Here is a 21,853-nt window from a genome sequence, read left to right on the forward strand (position 1 = left end):
CCGCTTCTTCACCACCACCATCCCCCTTTTCCCCATTTTCATCTCAGTTTTCCCTTTTTAAACTCAATGTATGACAACACATTTAAAACATAAAATACTTCAACAACTCCCACATCCAATATTCCCTTATCCCCAGATGTCCCCCCACCTCTCTGAGTTGCCCCTTATCCCTTGCTGGGCAACCACAACTCCCCTCTCCATTTGGATTGCGAACCTGCTCTCAAGTGCCAATTGATTTCGCACTGACGGTTATTCTCTTCCACCCAACCCCCAAGAAAACATTTTTTTTACATATACAACAAAGTTCACCCTCTTTTTTCCCCCCTTATTTCCCTTCTTTAGTTCTTACATATACATTATTTTTACATCTTTATATATATTTTATCGCCGTTCTTCATTCTTGTTACATCTCTTCATCTCTCCTTCTGTCCTGCAGGCATTCTGCAAATTGTTTTGCTTCCTCCGGATCCATGAACAGTCTGTTTTACTCCCCAGGGATAAATATTTTAAGCACAGCTGGATGTCTTAACATAAATTTATAACCTTTTTTCCATAGGATTGATTTTGCTGTATTAAACTCCTTCCTCTTCTTTAAGAGTTCAAAACTTATGTCTGGGTAAAAATATATTTTTTGACCCTTGTATTCCAATGGTTTATTGTCTTCTCTAATTTTATTCCTTGCCCACTCCAGTATATTTTCTCTTGTTTTATATCTCAAAAATTTTATTAAAACGGATCTTGGTTTTTAATGTGTCTGTGGTTTTGGAGCTAGTGTTCTGTGTGCCCTTTCTATATCCATTCCTTCCTGTATTTCTGTCATTCCCAGGACCTTTGGGATCCATTCTTTTATAAATTCCTTCATATCTGTGCCTTCTTCATCTTCCTTTAGGCCCACTATCTTTATGTTGTTTTGCCTACCATAATTTTCCAACATATCAATTTTCTGAGCTAACTGTTCTTGTGACTCTAACTTTTTTATCACTTTCTTCCAATTTTCTTCTTAAGTCATTCACTTCCATTTCTAAAGCCGTTCCTCATTCTTCCACATTTTCTAATCTTTTCCCTATTTCTGTCATGACCAGCTCTAAACTATTCACTTTTACTTCTGTACTTTTCATTTTTTCTTTTAATTTCACTAAATTCTAATGTCAACCATTCTTTTAATGCTCTCATTTGTTCTTGAAAAAAAAACTTTATCTATATTCTGTCCATCTGTTTTACTTTCTATTTCTCTGTGCAGATCTTGGTCTTCTTCCTCTTCTTCTGTGTCTGTACTTGTGTTTGTGTTTTCTTCTTCTCTTCCTTGTATCTGTGTCTCTTCTAACTTTCCTGATGAGTTGCTTGTCTCACTTTGCTGGGCTTCTTCTTGCTTGGCTTCTTGCTGTTGGTCCTTCTGGGCTACTCATCTGTTGGGCCTCCTGCTGCTGCTCTTCTTTCCTTTCACTCCCTTTCCTGTTGCTTTCCTCTTCCAGCTGAGAGCCCTGGTGTCGGGCATCCCTCAGCTGGTTGTGTTGTGTTTGCCCACTCCTCGGCTGAGCCCCCCCCCTCCCGTCGGTGTTCTCCTTCTCCTTAGTAAGTGCACGACTCCTTGCGTATGCGCAGTTTTGTTTGGCTCTGAGAGCGATTTTTGCAGTCCAGCAGTCGGGGTGTCGTGACCAACCTCGGAGAACGGGGTCTCTTCTCCATGATGGCTCCCTGATTCTTCATGCAGGTAAGGCCTTCTCCTTTCTCTTCCAGTGTCTTTTCTTCTTTTTATCCTGTTGTCTTTACTTTTTCCTTCAAGGGGTGCCATTTTCTTTCTTTTCTCTACAACTTTATCTTTTATTTGTTATGTTTTGTATTTCTTGAACTTTGTATTTTCTTCACTTTATTTCTTCTCTTCTGGAAAGGGCTGGTATTCCCCTACCAGCCACTACTCCATCATATGACTCCCCCAGTGACTCTACTTCCTCAGGAGTTTATGGAGGTTTGGTTATAACACCAGAAATTCTGGCAAAATTGTACAGATGTGTGGTAGAAAGTGTGCTGACCGGCTGCATTATGGTCTGGTATGGAAACACCAATATTCCTGAGCATCAAGCCCTCCAAAAGGTAGTGGACACAGCCCAGGACATCACAGGTAAAACACACCACAGCTTCAGGAAAATACATGAACAGTGCCCTCAGAGAGCAGCAGCAATGATGAAAGACCCACACCATCCAGCACATGCTCTGTTCTTGCTGCCTCTCTCAGGACAGAAGTGTCGGTGCCACAAACCACACACAACCAGGTTCAGGAACAGGTGCCACCCCTCCACCATCAGACTCCTCAATGACAAACTCAATCAGGGACTCTTGTGTACTTTATTGTTTTTATTCTCTCTGTATTGCACAGTCAGTTTGTTTGCATTTGTTATCTGTTTACAGTTCTTCGTTTGTTTACATGTAATTTTTGGCACTACCAATTAGTGGTTATTCTGCCAAGCCCACAGAAAAAGAATCTCAAGGTTGTATGTGATGTCATGTATGTACTCTGACAATATATCTGAAATCTGAAGAAATCATGTGACATGAAACAAACTATTTATACTCTGCAGTAACTAACTAACAAGGCTAGTTTCTGGTTATGCTGCTTCTTTAATAAGCCCTGGATTAACAACCCGTGCTTTCAGGGCAGGCAGGAATGATGGAATGGGAGTTTAGGATTTCAGCAATTCAGTGCAGAAATGATGGGATGAGATACTGGGATGACAGCAAAGTGATCTGGGGATTATAATGGCGGGAGCAGTAAGTGAAATTCGGCAAGGAGCCTGACTGGAATAAAATGAGCAACTTCACAGGAGATGAAGTTACATGAAAAAGAAGATTGCAAAAAGAGATTGCAAACTGCCCAACTGTTTCATCAAGATACCATGAAGGGAAGCACAGTCAGCAATGAGGTAAATGGCAGATTTAAATTGATGGCTTGAATGGACAAAGTTATTGCAGAAGGAGGTTGAATGCAATATGTATGAGGTCTTCCAATTGGGACCTAAACAATAGACCAAAGTATTTGCTAAATGGTAAGAACTGAGGAAGCATAGGTTTTTCAGAATTAATATAGAAAACGGATTCAAAAAATTTAGCAAGGTGGTTACAATCAAGCCATAATCAAATCAGAGTTAAAGTTACAAAAGGCTGGAACCCAAGTTCTGTTGTGTTTAATTCTGCTGAGACAGTGGCTGCTGCAGTTTTTGAAACTGCACCCAGGAGCGATATATATTGTGGTTGCAGATGTGTGATTTTTTTTCTCATGATGGATAGAAATTCTTTAGGTCCTTCTGCACTAAGTTTGAATTCATAATCTATCCTTACCATTTCCTTGTGGAGTTTATTTCTGCATTGGCGATATTGCAATTTGGATAATAGCTTCTGCACATTCATTTGATGGGTGATGCAGATGCTTATCATTTGGCACAGAAGGAACTGAACACTGTAGAGCTCTTCATAGACTGCCCCATTAAAGATAGATAAATCAACCCAGTTGAGGTGTGAAACTAATATTTGTGCAGCTCTCAATTCCTCCAAGCTGACAGAAACACAGGGAATGATAACTCACTGTTGGGGGAAATGACATAGTCGCATTGTAGGTGGGTGGAAGAGGGCTGGCAGTTCGCATTGGTATGAGTATAGGGTGCAGGTCATCATAGGCACAGCTCCCTCTATGCACACCCATTTTAGTAATCAATGCATAAAAGAAATTAATGTGCACACAAAAGGTTAGTTACCTAAAACAACAAACTGAACAAAGTAGTTCAAAGTATAGAATAAAATCTTAACTAAATAGGTTACTTTGTGGAATGCAATCATACTTGTATTATATTCAAACATGCCAATATGCTTTTATTACCCATGAGAGATAGATTGTGCCAAAATCATCTTGAAACAATTTCAAGTTTACATTAGCACAAGCATTCCATGCGCACATACTTGTTTCATGGGAAAAAAAATGGCACAATGTCAGATTGTTGCGCACACTGACTACTAAAAATTAGAGGGAACAATGAGCGAAGGGTAGGGAGAAAGAGCTGGCAACTAGGAGTGGGTATGACTATGGGGTGTAGATCATTATAGTCCAAGTCGTTTATTGAACAATGTGACGAACTAGCGTTCTCCGGCCCTCGGTGCGAAACCTGCAGATGCACATACAAACAATGCATATGTAAGACATATGCATATGATATACACAAATGTTCCATGAATGTGAATACGGGAATGGGAGAGAGTTGGCAGCTAGGAATGGGTATGAGTATGGGGCATAGCTTATTGTAGGAGAGGGCTGACAGCTCAGAGTGGGCATGGGAGCCGGTTATAGATCAAAACACAGACAACTAAGAGGGAAATGAAAATTTAATAATGTGCAGATGGTGGAAAAATGACAGAAAAGTGACCTGGAAAACTGATGTCAATTCTTCTTCCACAAACACATCTACTGACCTAAGTACATACATGGAACATAGTACATGAAACAGTAGCTGTCTGGGTGGGGACAACTAAAATTCACAGCTTGCATGATAGATATCCCTCCATTCCCTCAGGTATAAAATTTCCATTATTTCCAACATTTTGTATTTATTTCTGTCAGTTCAGCATTGTTTTAAAGGGGTATATCGATGACTAGAGATAAATTATTGACAGACTCACCTGGAAGTTCTACGTGTGTTGTCAGTTTCAGGAAGTTTGAAAGATGTATTTTAAATTTCCTTTGCCTCAGTACAAATTTCAGAGTAAATAGTGAATCCAACTACTTTGTTCTGGTGTTATTCATAGTACCAGTTGAGGATGTACCAGCCTGGACTATTAACATGGAGAGACGTTCCCACATCCTAATATAACAGCTGTGAAAATTATAACCAGATGATTAATTAAGTCAATATTTAATTAAAAAGCAATGCAATGAATGGTTAACACAAAATAACTGATTGATCACTTGGGTCCTAATTGTACCACAGAGAAGGAAGTCTGTTATGGCCTCTGGGTCTATCAATATGATTGACTATTAACATTGGCACAGAGCGAGCAGCTGGTTGAGCCATTGCTTCTCTGTGCCAGCCAGGGTCCAATTATGACCTCACTGGGTGGAGTTTATATGTTCCCTTTATAACCATGTGGGTTTCCTCTGGGTGCTTAGGTTACCTCCCACATCCCAAAGATGTGAGGGTTGGTATCTTGATAACACAAAGTATCCCGTCTAGGTTCAAGAACAATTTCATTTCTAAATGGTTATTAAGCTCTTAACACCCATTAACAACCAGATCTTCAGGTACCCTTGGCTGCAGGCTTAGGGATTCATTAAAAAAGCTAATCCTCAAGTCAAGTCACCGTTCTTTATCATTCATATCGTGCTCACATGGTAAAGAAAGCACTCCTCTAGGACCACGGAGCATATTTATGTAAATATAAATTAGAATAGATGTTAAACACATTAAAATATTAAGATGTATACAGTAATGGTCCACAGACCCTATTCACATGTTCTGGGAGTTCAGGAGTCTGTTGGCTTGGGGAAAAAATACTTGCCCAATCTGGACGAAAGGGCCGAGTGCTGCAGTACCTCCTACCAGATGGCAGAGGAAAAAACAGTTTACATGAGGAGTGTTTGAGGTCCTTCACAATGTTTATTGCCTTTCACCTGCATCGAGTGTTGTAAATGACCTTCATGATAAAGAGAGCCCCCAATGGCCTTTTCCGCTGACTTCACTCTCCTCTGCAGGGTCTTGCGGTCCAAGGAGGTACAGCTTCCAAATCAGGTGGTGATGCACTTGCACAGGATGCTCTCGATACATCCTCTGTAGAATGTAGTGAGGACGGAAGGTGGGAGATGGACTTTCCTCAGCCTTCACAGGAAGTAGAGGCACTGCTGGGCTTTCTTGGTGAGATTCTCCACCAAGTGCACTCCAAGGAACTTGATAACCTTGACGACTTCAACAGTGGAGCTGTCAATGGTCAGCGGAGCGTGGTTCCCCCCCCCCCCCCCCCCCCCCGGGCCCTCCCTTAGTGCATTGTCATGCACTTTGGTAGAAACAATAAAGAAGTAGACTATTTTCTAAATGAGAATTCAGAAAGCAGAGGTCCAAATGGATTTAGGATTCCCTCAAAGTTAACTTGCAGGTTGGGTCAGCAGTAAAGAGGGCAAATGCAATGTTAGCATTCACTTCTAGAGGACAAAAATATAGAGTCAAGGTTATAAATCCTTCTGTTACACCACATTTGGATAACTGTGATCAGTTTTAGGCACCATATTTAAGGAAGGATATACTGGCATTCATGATGGTCCAACAAAGGTTTACAAGAATGATCCCATGGATGAGATGGTATGAGGAGAGTTTAATGGATATGAGGAGAGTTTGATGGCTCAGGACCTGTACACTCTGGAGTTTAGAAGGATGATAGGGAATCTTGTTGAAACCCACCAAATATTGAAAGGGTTGGAGAGAAGATACTTCCAGTCGTGGGATAGTTGAGGACCAGAGGGCACACACAGCCTCAGAATAAAAAGATGTCTCTCTAGAACAGAGATAAGGAGAAATGTCTTTAGCTAGGGGATTGAGAATCACACAACAATTAGGAAGAAACAAATTTCTCCAATGGTACATCAAGCTGTAGTCCTTTGGATATATTCTTCATGTGAGAAAAATAACTAGCAGCTGTTATCCTTTTTGTAGCAGATGTTAGTAAGCTAGAAAATAGAGTCATAAAGTCATACTGCACAGAAATGGGTTTTTTGTTCTCCCATGCTCTTCTTTTCTTTGGCTTGGCTTCACGACAAAAATTTATGGAGGGGTAACGTCCACATCTGCTGCAGGCTCGTTGGTGACTGACAAGTCCGATGCGGGACAGGCAGACACGGTTGCAGCGGTTGCAAGAGAAAATTGGTTGGTTGGGGTTGGGGTTGGGGTGTTGGGTTTTTCCTCCTTTGTCATTTATCAGTGAGGTGGGCTCTGCAGTCTTCTTCAAAGGAAGTTGCTGCCCGCTGAACTGTGAAGCGCCAAGATGCACGGTTGGAAGTGATATCAGCCCACTGGTGGTGGTCAATGTGGCAGGCACCAAGAGATTTCTTTAAGCAGTCCTTGTACCTCTTCTTTGGTGCACCTCTGTCTTGGTGGCCAGTGGAGAGCTCGCCATATAACACGATCTTGGGAAGGCGAAGTCGATGGTCCTCCATTCCATGTATGTCCATGTTAACCATCTATTCTGATCCCATTTACCATTACTTGGCCTGCAGACCTATGTCTTGGTGATTCAATTGTTTGTCCAGATATAATTTCAATTTTGTGAAAGTCTCTGCAGTGTGTTGCCAATTCTGAGGCAACTCTGGGGCTGGAAATTCCACCTCAGATTCCTTCCAAACCTCTTACCTCTTGTCTTAAGCATTGGTAGGTTTGAAAGATATATAGATGAGGTGATTTTCTTCTTGGATTCTCATTAGCCAAAACTACACTTCACTGACTTATATTTATTGGAAGAGAGGGAAATGTTTTTAATAAAGAGGTGCAAACATCAGTGAATAAGCGGTTGTGCCAGAATTCATGGGGTAGGACAAAGGTGGCTGCAATATAATGGCTTTAAAGGAGGCCATTCAGTGTGTCTGGTCCATGCCAGTTCCAAAGGGGGTAATCCCATTAGTCCTGTTCCCCTCTCCTTAGTTCCCTGCAAATTATTCTCTCTCACACATTCTTTTTTTACATAATCCCACACTCAGGGGGAGTTCCACCTCAGATCCCTTCTAAACCTTATCATTGGCATTAGGTCCATTGGATAACCACCACCTCCTGATATGGAAAGTGGGAGGAAACCAGAAAATACAATCACAGAGAGAACATACATGACCCATGCAGTCAAAGCAATGCAGGATTAACCAAAGTAGCATGTGCTAAGGACCCCACACTAAATGTGTGCAAGTTATCAATGCAAGTGCGAGGACGTGCAGCGCTTCGCCGTAACCCAGCCCGAAGCCTACATCATCCTGGCGTGGGACCACGTATAGTCCCCGCGCGCAGTGACAGCCCGATGCCGCTCCTCTGATTGACAGCTCCCTCCGCCCCGCCTCCCGGCTGCTGCCGCTCCGTCACGTGGTGGTTAGCCCGATCAAGGTGCATGCGTGCGAGCTGACGTCACATCGTCCGCGAGCGCCGTTCCCTCAGCAACAGACCAGTCCGCGTCCAAGAACCGGGAGTGGAGGTGAGACTTGCCCCGGGTGAAACGGGAGCGCGAGTGTGCGATGCCGGGGGGGACCGGGTCGGCCCTTATTAGAGCCCCTCTGCCCTGAGGTGTGAGTGTGGCCTTGGGGAGGAGGGCGAGCAGAACCAAGGTAGGGCCGGTGAGGGAAGGGAAAGGAAGGGGCGAGGCGGCGCGGGGAGGTGAGGGAAGGGAAGGCGGGCGGGAAAAGGTGATTCTCTGTTACACGGGGCCGATCAGAGAGGAGTGTTCCTGACGATGCCGTTCTCAGCGAGTGTGTCCAGCTGCAGCCCCTCCCACAGACGGACGAAAGGGGCGGAGGGACACAGGTGGCCGACGGAGGTGTTACTCTCCCCTCCTCTCCCCCTCCCCCCTCCTCTCCCCCTCCCCCCTCCTCTCCCCCTCCCCCCTCCTCTCCCCCTCCCCCCTCCTCTCCCCCTCCCCCCTCCTCTCCCCCTCCCCCCTCCTCTCCCCCTCCCCCCTCCTCTCCCCCTCCCCCTCCCCTCCCCCTCCCCCTCCCCCTCCCCCTCCCCCTCCTCTCCCCCTCCCCCTCCTCTCCCCCTCCTCTCCCCCTCCCCCCTCCTCTCCCCTCCTCTCCCCTCCTCTCCCCCTCCTCTCCCCCTCCTCTCCCCCTCCTCTCCCCCTCCCCCTCCCCCTCCTCTCCCCCTCCCCCTCCTCTCCCCCTCCCCTCCCCTTCCCCCTCCCCTCCCCTTCCCCTCCCCCCTCCCCCCTCCCCCTCCCCCTCCCCCTCCCCCTCCCCCTCCCTCCTCCCTCCTCCCCCCTCCCCCCTCCCTCCTCCCTCCTCCCTCCTCCCCTCCCCCCTCCCCCCTCCCCCTCCCCTGCACGTTCTTGGACAAATTTTGCTTTTGCTGGTTTGCAAATCAGTTTGCTTGTGAACTCGAGTAAAAAAAAGCAATTTGCAGAATTTTCTATCTGATAAATCACTTCTCAACCAAACAGAAATTCCTTCCAACCACATTAAAAATATCTATAAATCACAGAATCATGAAGCGTGGATACTGGCTATTCAGTCCACCTTGTCCTTCTTAACCAGTGGCCACTTCTCCATTAACCCCATCAAGCAGCACTTAATCAGGAGCCTTTCATGCTTAAGTGATTATCCAGATAGTTCTTGCATGTTTTCAATTATCCAGAATAAACAACATTCAGGCAACCCATTCCAGAAGCTTACCACCCTCTGAATGTCTTCCCTGACCCTAAACCTATTTTCTCAAGATTTAACCATGGAGGAAATTTGGCCTACAATGTAACCTATCTAACCTCATTCTAACTCTAAACTAATCATGTCCACTCTTAACCTCCTTGACTTGAGGAGAACAGATCTGGCTTCTCCAGTCACTTTTCCATTCCATTCCTCTGCATCCTCACATTCTTCATATTACCTTGACGTTGAAGCGCAGTGACACTCAAGGGGTTAATATTATCACCAAATGACCAATAACTATTGAAATATAGAAAAAAAAACGAGATGCAAGGTGATTAGCAGATGCTCTGAGGTCAGACCAGTATCTCAGGTGACAGTTACTCATTGTTTGATTAAGGATAAAAAGTATTTTCAAAGGTGATCAGTTGCTCTGAGGTCATGCCAGAAATTTACTAATTAAGGACAAAAAGTACTTTGTGCTGGGTTAATTAAAGGTACAATGGACGATAGCAAGAATTGTGTTGCAACAATGTCAAGTCATCTTTATTTGTTGTTGTGACGAGATAACGTTTCTCCAGGACCACAATGCAGATTTACATAAAGACAATTAAAATACTAAGATGTATACAATAAATGCCCATGGTATGCTATCCATGTATGTTTCTGGGAATTCAGAAGCCTGATGGCTTGGGGGGGAAAGAAATTGTTGCCCAACCTAGACGTAAGGGCCCGAGTGCTACGATACCATCTACCAGATAGCAAAAGGGAGAAAATTTACGTGAGGGGTGTGTGGAGTCCTTCACGAAGTTTATTGCTTTCTGTGTGCATTGAGTGTTGATGTACACATGTCCTTCATTGTAAGAAGAGAGCCCCCAATTATCTTTTCTGCTGACTCCACTATCCTCTGCATGGTTTTATGGTCTGAGGCAGTGATGCAATTGCTTAAGATGCTCTCAATACATCCTCTGTAGAATGTGAGGATGGAGGATGGGAGATGAACTTTCCTCAGCTTTCTCAAGAAGTGGAACCGTTGCTGGGCTTTCTTGGCTATGTAGCTGGTGTTAAGGTACCAAGTGAGATTCTCTGCCAAGTGCACACCAAGGAATTAGATACTCTTGACAACCTCAATGGTAGAGCTGTCAGTGGTCAGCAGAGAGTGATATCCCCCGTGCCCTCCTGTAGTTTACAACTATCTCTTGTTTTATTAATGTTCAGGTACAGGTTGTTGGCTCCGCACCTCATCTCTGTACGGTGACTCATAATTCTTACTAATAAGCCCAACAACGGTCATGTCATCAGCAAATTTGATGATGTAGTTTCAGCTCTATTTTGCTGCATGGATATAAGTCAGAAGAGTGAACAGCAGTGGACTAAGCATGCAGCCCTATGGGGGCCCCTGTGCTCAGAGTGGTCTTAGAAATACCAAGAATCCAATTGCAAGGGGAAGTGTTTAGACCCAGCAGGCTCAACTTCCCTGTCAGGTTTTGATGGTGTTGAATGCCAAAATGAAGTCAATAAACAGCATTCAAACGTGTGTTACGTTAATAAAATTATGATAAAATGTCTTTAAATGGATAGATTGAAGGGGTTTAGTTTAGGTACACTTTACAAACAGACATTAACATTTCACAAAAGAAATCTCATTTAAAATGCAAGGTGGAGCCTACAAATCTACAGAGACAATGGAAGAGTACTTGAGACAATGTTTATAGATCACCACATTTACACAGTGCCTAAGCTCAAGAATTGAATATCTTGTTCTGTTAAGACTAGTGTAGACATTTAAATTGCTGGTTGAAGGTTGCTATTCTAAGAGGGGTCATGTGGTTTTGCAGAGAAAAGGAATAAACATGATTCTTTGGAGAGAGAGAGAGAGAGGTTTATGGCAGGAGTTGGTGTTGGAGGTTGCAAGCTTTGCTCTTCTGCTATAAAACTCCATTTGAAGATGGGTTTTGAATTCTGAGTTCAGCCTATTCTCAACCCTTGTAGTAAATTACAAGAGGATGTGGCTGGATAATGTGTTTCTCCTGAAATCAGGGTAAAAGAAGAACTCTGTGGTCACCTGGAAGAAGAAGATATCTTTTGGAAAAACTCATGAGGGGCCAAGTTTCTTCCGCAAGACACTGAAGTGGCGGATTGAAGGAGATCAGTTTATGTGACCAATGAACAATGAATTATCTCTCTGAAACCACAAAGACTTTCCTTTGCGGTTACAATTGAAGTTAAAGCACCAGAGCATGGTGAAGATCATAAATGTTAAATTTGAGAACAATTAATGCAATTAAAATGGATACTAATGTTATTACTTATAAACCTTAAGAAATAAATGAATCCGTTAAGAATTTTTATTTGAAATTGTATAGCTCGGAATCCTTAAAAGACTAAAATAAAATTGATATAGAGTGTGAAAATTGCCTGACATCAGTGAACTTGGACAAATGAAAAGTGAATGATTGGACATTGAAACAAAGAACTTTCCTGAACACATACATATTACATACTTGTGCACTTAGAATTAGAAGGGGGTTAAGTTAAATAGTAATAAGTTAAATATTGATCTTAATATGTTCGAAGAAAATTAAAAGCAACTTTTGTTTAACCATTATCTGGGTGAATTTCTGTTGCTGCTGGTTTTTGGAATCCTCTGGGTTCGTAACAACGAGTCCTTATTTCAGAGATAGGTGAGGATTAGATGGAAGGTGGTGGTGATAGCATCATCCGTAGAGTGGTGGGATCTGTATGTGAACTGGGGAGGTGGGGGTGTCGAGTGACAGGGGTAGCAGGAACTTGATGTGTGCCATGACAAGCCTCTCAAAGCACTTGATGGCAGACATGAGTGTCACAGCGATAGTCATTGAGGCTGGACACAGACAACATTTTCAGCATGGGGACAATGGTGGCAGCTTTGAAGCATGTTGGGACCATGGGGCTTCTCAGGGAGATGCTAAAGATGTCAGAGTGAAAATCTGCCAGCTGAGCCACACACCCTCTGACCACTCTGGTGGGAATGTTATCCAGTCCAGCAGCATTCTGCAGGTTGACCCTGCCTAATACTCTCATCACACTGTAAGACCCTAACCCTGATCATTTGGAGGAGAGATTCTTCTTTGTAGCTACATCATTTTTCACTTCAAAACATGCCAAAATTGTTCAGGGCATCTGAGAAGGAGGCATCACTAGTATAGGCAGACAGACTTGTGGGGTTGGTGATGTTTTGGATGCCCTTCCACATGCATCTTGTGTCCTTGCTGTCCAGAAAGTGACTACAAATGTGCTGGGCATGTGCACGCTTTGCTTCCCTGATGGCCTTAGACAGTTTAGCTCTTGCAATATCTAAGGCTACCTTGTTGTCCACTGTAAAGGCAACACCTCCATTCCTGAGCAGCACAAGAACTTCTGCAGTCATCCATGGCTTCTGATTAGAGCAAGTAATGATAGTCTTTGGCACAGTGACATCATCAGTACACTTAACAATGTAGCTGGTCATGGATGCCATAGACTCCCCCAGATAGATGCATTCGCTGCTTCCTTGTACATATGCCAGTCAATGCATTCAAAGCAGTCTTGAAGTGCATGATTTTCTTCTGCTGGCCAGGTTTTAACCTGCTTTAGAAATAGTCTGGAGCTTCTGTTGAGTGGTCAGTATGCTGGGGTTAGCATTACAGAGATGTAGTCTGAGTATCAAAGGTGGGGTTGGGGCTCTGCCTGATACTCATCGGAAATGTTCGGAAACACAAGGTCCAACACATTCACCCCTTTTGTAGCAAACTCCACATACTGATGGAATTTAGGTAGCCCTGTCTTGAGGTTTGCTGTGTTGAAATCCCCAGTGATAATAGTCTGTCAGGGTGTTCAATCTGCAGTTTGTTTACAGCCCCATACAGTTCCCAGATCGCCTGCTTAGTGTTAGCACTAAGGAGAATGTAAAGGCTATGATGAATTCCCTCGGTAGATCAAATGGTCTACATCTGACAGTTACAAACTCCACCAGTGCTGAGCAGTGACTGGAGACCAGTACAGAGTCCTTACACCATTCTGTGTTAATATAAATACACAAGCCACTGTCACAGACTTTACCACACAGAATGGCATTTCTGTCAGCCCAAAATAAAGCGAGCCCATCCAGCTGAATAGCGGCGTCCAGAACTTTGTCACTGAGCAACGTTTCAGTGAAGACCAAAACAGCAGTCCCTGTGCTGACTTCGAGAGACAGATGTTGTCCATTTTAGAAACATAGAAGATAGGAGCAGGAGTAGATCATTCAGCCCTTCGAACCTGCTCTGCCATTCAATGAGATCATGGCTGATCTTAAAGTTCAGTACCCCATCCCCGCCTTCTCTCCGTAACCCCTAATTCCCTTATACTGAAGAAATATATCTAATTCCCTCTTAAATATATTTAATGAGCCTGCCTCTACTGCTCTCTGTGGCAATGAATTCCACAGATTCACCACTCTCTGGGTAAAGAAATTTCTCCTCATCTCGGTTCTAAATGGTTTGCCTATTATCCTTGAACCATGGCACCGGGTTGTGGACTCCCCCACCATTGGAAACATCCCTTCCACATCCATTCTGTCCAGTCCTGCCAGAATTTTATTTCTCTATGAGATCCCCTCTCAATCTTCTAAACTCCAGCGAGTACAATCCCAAATTGCACAATCTTTCCTCATGTTATTCCTGCCATTCCAGGTATCAGCCTGGTGAATTGCCTTTGCTCTCCCTCCATTGCAAGAACATCTTTCCTTAGATAAGGTGACCAAAACTGCACACAATACTCCAGGTGTGGTCTCACCAAGGCTCTGTACAGCTGCAGTAAGGTATCCTTATTCCTATACTCAAACCTTCTTGATATGAAGGCCAACATACCATTTGCCTTTTTAACCGCCTGCTGTACCTGCATGTTCGCCTTCAGTGACTGGTGCACAAGAACCCCTAGGTCTCTCTGCACTTCCCCATCTTCCAATATATTGCCATTCAAATAGTAATCTGCCCTCCAGTTTGTATTACCATTTATCCACATTGTAGTGCATTTGCCATGTATCTGCCCAGTCCCCTAATTTATCCAAATCACACTGGAGCTTCACCCCTCTTCAGTGCACACAACCCCTCCTAGATTAGTGTCGTCTGGAAATTTGGAGATATTACATCCAATCCCCTCATCCAGATCATTAATGCAAATTGTGAACAGCTGGGGTCCCAGTACAGCTCCCTGTGGCACCCCACTGGTCACCACCTGCCACTCAGAAACGAGCCATTTATCCCAAATCTCTGTCTTCTATCTGCCAGCCAGTTCTCAATCCACATCAATACCTTGCCCTTAATCCCATGAGCCTTGATTTTGCATGCCAGTCGTTTATGTGGGACCTTATCGAAGGCCTTTTGGAAATCCAGGTACACCACATCCACTGGCTCTCCCCCATCTATTTTACCTGTCACCATCTCAAAGAACTCCAATAGATTTGTCAAGCACGATTTGCCTTTTGTAAATCCATGTTGACTGTCCGATCCCTTCTCTGCTAGTCATATGCTCTGCTATTACATCCTTAATAATGGATTCCATCATTTTGCCCACTACTGATGTAAGGCTCACCGGCTTATAATTCCCCACTTTTTCTCTCCCCCCCCCCCCCTTTTTAAATAGTGGGGTAACATTAGCTACCCTCCAATCCATGGGTACTGATCCTGAGTCTATTGAGTTCTGGAAAATAATTCTTAAAGCATCTGCTATTTGAATGTCCACTTCTTTAAGTACCCTAGGATGTAGATTATCAGGCCCTTGGGATTTATCAGCCTTCAATTTCCCCAAGACCATGTCCTTAGAGATACTAATTTCTTTCAGCTCCTCCCTTGCATTAGTCTCTATGTTTCCCAACATCCTTGGGAGGTTATTTGTATCCTCTCTTGTGAAAACAGATCTAAAGTAAGAATTTAATTGGTCTGCCATTTCTTTATTCCCCATTATATTCTACCCTGATTCTGACTGCAAGGGACCTACTCTGGATTTCACCAATCTTTTCCTCTTGACATATCTATAAAAGCTTTTGCAGTTGGATTTTATGTTTGCCACAAGCTTACTTGCTCACCAGGGAACAACATTGGTGAGCAGGATGGATGGGAGAGCTGGGTGGCAGGGGTTCGCCCTCAGCCGAGCATGAATCCCTGCTCGCTGACCATGACTGCTCGCTTGCCATAACTGCAAGATGTGAAACACAAACCGTCATGTACTCTGTATATACAAATATTGCTGTACCTTGGAGGTGAGGAAGAGAGTCCCTCGGATCAGGTCTAGCTGCTTTGCAGTGCCTTTTGCAACAGGGCATTTAGGCTTTGCAAACCAATAAAGGTATTTGACCTGACCTACATTGGATCCTGGTACTTCAGCTAAGGTTTGACCAAGGTTTTATAAAGTTGGAGCATAATCTGTATTCAAGGCCAGATTCCCACGTGACTTCCATTATCTACATCAAGGCTAACAGAGCTTTACTCCAAAATCCCTCTGTGCCTCACAAAATGCATCACCCTACTTTTGTCTGCATTAAACTCCATCTGCTAATTTCAGCCCGTTATTCCAAATATTTGATATCTATTTATGATCAACAACTCCACTCCACTCATATTCAGGTCATGTACAAACTTACTGATCTTACTTTCCACATCCATATCTAAGTCATTCATATTTATTTCAAACTCCAAGGGCCGGGGGGCGTGGCAAGATGGCGTAGGGAACAGACATTCCTTCCAGACCTCTCCTGACTCTGATTTATTGTTTTGTCTTTAAGTGCCCGTTAAAGTTCTTTTAAAAGTTTATAAATAATAAGAGGTGCTGGATTAATACCTAATGGTTTATATGCAACAAAAAAAAGGTAAAAGAAAACATCAACAGAGCATATGACTACATTTTCAGAAATTATCTGAGCCTACTTATTTACAAGAAGCCAGGACTCAACGTAGAATGGATCGAGAAGAAGACGTACAGAATTCGGCATTGAAACTCCGTTTTAAACCGGTAAGGCTCTCTGAAGGTCGCACTCAGCAGCTTTCAGAACAAAGAGCTGGCTGGGTGCCAGTATTTCACACAACGGCCACTGTGAGACTGAGACTTTGACAGTTGAATCAGCTGGGGCGCCACCAGCTGGAGAGTTAAAGAGCTGTCGTTCGACTGCTACAGTGGTGGCGCTGCAAAATGCATCTTCAATTACAACGGTTTTTCAGACATCGATTTAGTGAAGATGATTAAAGAGATTTGGCTTAAAGATAACCCTGATCTTCAGTCTCCTGGCATTGCTGGGGGGACTTTGAGAGGGATTTTTATATGAAGTCAAACTGCTAGAAAAGATACTAAATTAAGGGAAGGGACAGAAGATCCCGTGGTCTCTAAGGAACAGCAAGACCCCATTATGCCTGAATCTACTTCTGTTGAAATGTTTGTTAAGGATCTTGAAGATAAGATATATTCTGTATTGAGTCACTTAGCTAATTTTGTGAATCCGTTTATTTCTAAGATTAATGCGATGGTGGAAGCCATTAATGGAGCTTTTAAGCTTGAAACCATTGAAAGATTTGAAATGTGTGATCAAGGTTTAGTCGATGCACAGGATCAACTGCAAGATGAAAATAGAATAATTGAAATATTGCAGATCCAAAATAAAAATTTAGCAAAAAAGGTTGATTATTTGGAGAATCAATCTAGACAGAACAATGTGAAAATTGTTGGTTTGCCAGAAGGCATAGAAGGACCAGATCCAAGAAAATTTTTTACTGAATGGATTCCATGAGTGTTAGGACAGGATAAATTCCCTGAAGGTTTAATACTGGAACGTGCTCATAGAGTTTTAAGAAGAAAATATTTTTCAGGACAGAATCCAAGACCTGTTCTGATCCGTTGTTTAAACTATTGTGACAGAGAAACAATTTTACGTATGGCTATTAGAAATGCCCAGCAAAATAGATCTCCTTTGATGGTTCAGAATAATCCTGTTTTCTTCTATCAAGATTTGAGTCAAGAAATTATGTTTCAACAACGTGAATTTAATTCTGTGAAAGAACGGTTGTGGAAAAAAAGACATAAGGCAACATTCAGGTATCCTGCGGTACTGAAGATTTTTCAGGATGGAAATCAGCCAAAGTTCTTTGACAATCCTAAAGAGGTTATGGATTTTGCTCAGTCTCTACCAATCATGCAGTTTCAGGAACGATGTAGTCCTTCAAGGTCTCCAAAGAGAGTAGAGATGTAAGGTGGGATCCAGATTTTTAAAAGAAATGGAATCAATGGTGACCGAAGTGGTAACGTTGATTTAAAAAAATAAATCTTTTATCTTTTTTTTGAGAAGAGTTTAAATAGTTTAAATAATGATGATAGTTTAATGAAATGGGAGTTGGGAGAGGGAACTGGGTGGGCATTAGTTTCCAGAAGTCATCAGCTACCTGTGAGTTATCTCACACCCAATATTTTGGGGGAGTTACCGCTTTGGGTGGTTTAAACAGGAGGAGGTAGTTGTGACCTCCGACCTGTTTTTTTTTCTTTTTAATTTTTGGGTTAAGAAGTGAAGGTTTTTTTAATTATTTTTTAAAATAAATAATTTTTTTTAAACTCTTTGTTTTCTGATTGTAATTGAGATGGAATTAGGAGGTTTTTTCTCTCTTTTTTTATCTCTTTTTTGGGGGGGTTTCTCTTTTTTCTCTCTTTTTTAAGAGGATGATGTCACAGAAGATAATAAGTCAAAAATTGAGGATGTTGAATTAGATGAAGAGGAAGATGAGGGGAAAGGTGATAAGAAGAAAAAGAAGAAAACCAAGTACAAATACATTGAGGGAGAAGAGTTTAATAAAATTAAGTTAATTTCGATAGAGAATTTTGAAGATGTTATAAATGAAGAATATGGAGAATTTTATAAGAGTTTGAACTTTTTTCTTTCTTTTTTCTTTTTTTATATAAGGGGAAGGGAAGGGAATAAAAAGTTTATCTGATTGTTTTTCTAAGGGATGTTTTTGTTCTCTCGATGAATTATAAAGGAAACTTGGTATTAATGGAAATTCTGTATTTATGTATTATTAATTATGATTTTTTGTATAACAGATATGTGGTTGATATATGATTTTAATATTTGAACTTAGTTTTAAAGTGGATTTCATTTGTTAAATACATGTATTATGTTTGATTTAAATATATGTTTAAGGGTATTATTTTAGTATTGATATTTTTTTTGTTGTTAGTAATTTTTGTTGTTGTTAAGTTTTATCCTTTTTTTTCTATTTTATTTACAACATTTAATTAGTTCTTCACTCTTTATTTTGGGGGGGAGTGTTGGACTAATTTTAAATTAGACAATTAATGTTGTGTTATAATTATTGGGGGGGTTAATTTGTGTAGTTTAATGATGTAGTATTCTAATTTTTATTATCTTATTTTTTATTATTTTAAATGTAATTTTTATTTTATTCATGTCATAAAATTTTAAATAAAGTTTAAAAAAAAACTCCAAGGGCCGAACAAATGATTATTGTAACAGATATCAATCACAAAAGCAACCCTCTCTCATCAACTTCTCTCTCCTTTTGCTTTGCCATTTTGGGTCTGTGGTGGGTACATCACCAGCCTACTGCAGGGGGCAACCTCTGTACCTGCAGAAGTGTAAGGGGACAGGACAATCAGTCAGCCTGAATAGATCAAGCCCCACTGTTCGGGTGTCAATCACCCTGCGGGATATGCCTGAGCCGGCCTCCCGAAGCCTCACACTGAGTTGCTGCAGCCACAGCCAGCCTGGCCCTGTGGAGGTTTTTGTGGATTAAAGCCTGTTGTTCAGTCTTTACCTTGAGTGTGTCTGATTCTGTCTAACAGCGCACCACAGGGTCAAGTTTAGATAATCAAGGGCAGTTGAATCTGAACTAGGTGAGCAGTGAGAGAGCTTCACAGAACTCTCTTCAGGGAGTCAGCAAACTTAATGATATGGTTTGAGCTGTGTTTTGCTGCACAGTCATGGGTCAGCAGAGTGAACAGCAGCGGACTAAGCAGGCAGCCCTAGGGAGCCCCCGTGCTCAGTCTGATGGTCTTGGAGGTGCTGTTTCTGATCCAGACTGCCTGAGGTCTCCCTGACGGGAAGCCATGAATCCAGTTGCAGAGGGAGGTGTTTCGACCCAGCAGCTCAACTTCCTTATTCAGTACTGTGGTATGATTGTGTTGAATGCTGAGCTGAAGTCAATAAACAGCATTCGAACATGCATGTCCTTGTTTTCCAGGAAGGTGAGGGCTATCTGGAGGGTGGTGATGATGGCATCATCCATAGAGTTGTTGAGTCTTTATGTGAACTGCAGGGGGCCTTGTGACAGGGCAGCAGGAGCTTGATGTGCCCCATTACGAGCCTCTCAAATCCCTTCATGACTGGATGCAAGTGCAACAGTGCAGTAGTCATTGAGGCAGGACACAGACAACTTCGGCACAGGGACAAATGTGGCAGTTTTGAACCACATTAGAACTACGGCACTTCTCAGGAAGATGTTGGTAAGAACATCTGCTAACTGAACCACACATCCCCTGAGCAATCTGCTGGAGATGTTATCCAGTACAGTAGCATTCCATGGGTTGACCTTGCTTAGCTCTCTCTTCACATCGGCCACTGCCACCAGACTTGAACCTGATCACTGGCAGAGTTGCACTAACCACTACGCTAACTCTATGGGATCTCATTCAGTCACCCAAACCACAATTAACAAAAATTAGAATTGTGTACCAGGCTAAGCTTGGTCTACATTTTTTCAAAGCTACCTCTTTATTTTTGGGGATGGTGGGAGAAAATCACAATGCTGTAAAGCTACCTTCCCGGACTGGTACTAAGCAGTTGTCAGTCATGATCATACTTTTACCTTAATGCTAAGTTTCCTTTTTTGTTGTTTCCATTTCTTCCATTTAACTCTTTCTTCTCAGTTCTCTTGTTAGTTGTCTAGAGTGCTGTGTTCATACCTTTGCACAAATGGTAACAATTTAAACAATGCATTATTTTCATGGACTTGCTTTGTACAATGTAACATGGGAATCTTGCAACAGGATATAAAATCTAGTTACTAACAGTTCAATTACATAATTAAAGGTAGTCTTCAACTTAAGACCGTAATGGGAATGGAAGGATTGGTTGTAACTCGGGTTTAGTCATAAATCGGGGAACGGGGACCATGGGCTGCCGCTGGGAACGGGGACCACGGGCTGCCGCTTGGAACGGGGACCACTGTACACAATACTTTTAATACAAAATATGTACTTGTACAATAGTTTTAATAAAGATTTTTTTTAAATATGGTCGCATGTGCAGGTGGATGTAACTCTCGGAGGTTGAAGGCTACCTGTACAAGTGCATATCTCTGCAAACTCAATCAGCCTCAATGACTCAGAAATTAAATAAATTTAACTTGCCATCATATAGTTGTTCATTTTTTCTTTTCATTTTTTCTTTCTGCCTCTGTTTTCTCCATCACTTTTTTGTTCTTTATTTCTTGCTTTGCATGTCCAATTTAACAGTGAATGCACCAGCTCTAATTTACTTTTATCTCCAATCCGCTTGGTTGGTTTCCAAACTTGAATCTCGATCTTTGATCATGTTTCTCTTCAGTGTCCCAGTGGCTTTGTTACCCTTGTCTTTAATTGCTTGCAGTTTCCAGAAAATTATGTGTGGTCCTGAAGTATGCAGAGCAATAATTAATGAACAAGGAGCACATCTGTATGCTCCACTTAAATAGCACAGACCCAATGGGCCATCCTTGACATTGAATGAAATTGTATCAGTGAAAGAGGTCAGCAACACAGGGTCAGTCAGTTTCCTGAAATTAAACTGCAAAGGTAATGCCCAAATTTATTTATTAAAAATGTATAGGGACAATGATGTTGTTAGACAGTTACCAAGAAACGGAGAACTTTTAATTGTCTTTGGGGTATTATATAACCACTAGAGGGAGCTTTAGTTTCATAAAAACACAGCAAAATGCTGGAGGAACTCAGCTAGTCTTTTAGATTCCATAAAAAGCAAAGATATATTGCCGACATTTTGGGCCCGAGCCCTTCTTCAAGGATTCAAGAATTCCTTGAAGAAGGGCTTGGGCACAAACCATCAGTAATATATCTTTGCTTTTTATGGAATCTGAGTGACCGGCTGAGTTCCTCCAGCATTTTGCTGTCTTCACTACATTCAGTGTCTGCAAGCTTTCATGTTTCATTTTGTCTTAATGTTCCTGACAAAGTTTTGCATGCTCCCCACTGAGCATGTCTTTAAATTACCTACTCCAGCACCTAACACAGACAAAAATAAAATGCACCAATGGATTCCAATTGTGACTTTAAACCCTTTGGATCTCACAATATCATAGGCCCTCTGTTCTGCTCATTTCTCCCCCACTTTACCATTAACACATCAACTGCTTCTCTTTACGCAGATGCTGCTTGAACTGCTGAGTTTTTCCAGCATTTCAGATTTCCACAATCTCCAACTTTTTGCCTTTCTGAGGAGCT

The 21,853-nt window shown here is 42.3% G+C and overlaps 1 long non-coding RNA gene across 1 annotated transcript in view; it reads right to left on the minus strand.

Annotated features, from left to right (window-relative positions):
• Positions 1–9,736, minus strand: part of LOC138738998 (uncharacterized) — a 116,430-nt gene extending 106,694 nt beyond the window's left edge. The window contains exons 1-2 of the long non-coding RNA XR_011341942.1: positions 9,600–9,736; positions 4,663–4,856 (exon numbers count right to left, since the gene is read on the minus strand). This is a non-coding gene — a long non-coding RNA (uncharacterized lncRNA). The remainder of the gene's footprint in view (positions 1–4,662; positions 4,857–9,599) is intronic.
• Positions 9,737–21,853: the final 12,117 nt, after the last annotated feature.

This window comes from Narcine bancroftii, chromosome 7 (genome assembly GCF_036971445.1).
Source record: "Narcine bancroftii isolate sNarBan1 chromosome 7, sNarBan1.hap1, whole genome shotgun sequence".
Taxonomy (NCBI): domain Eukaryota; kingdom Metazoa; phylum Chordata; class Chondrichthyes; order Torpediniformes; family Narcinidae; genus Narcine; species Narcine bancroftii.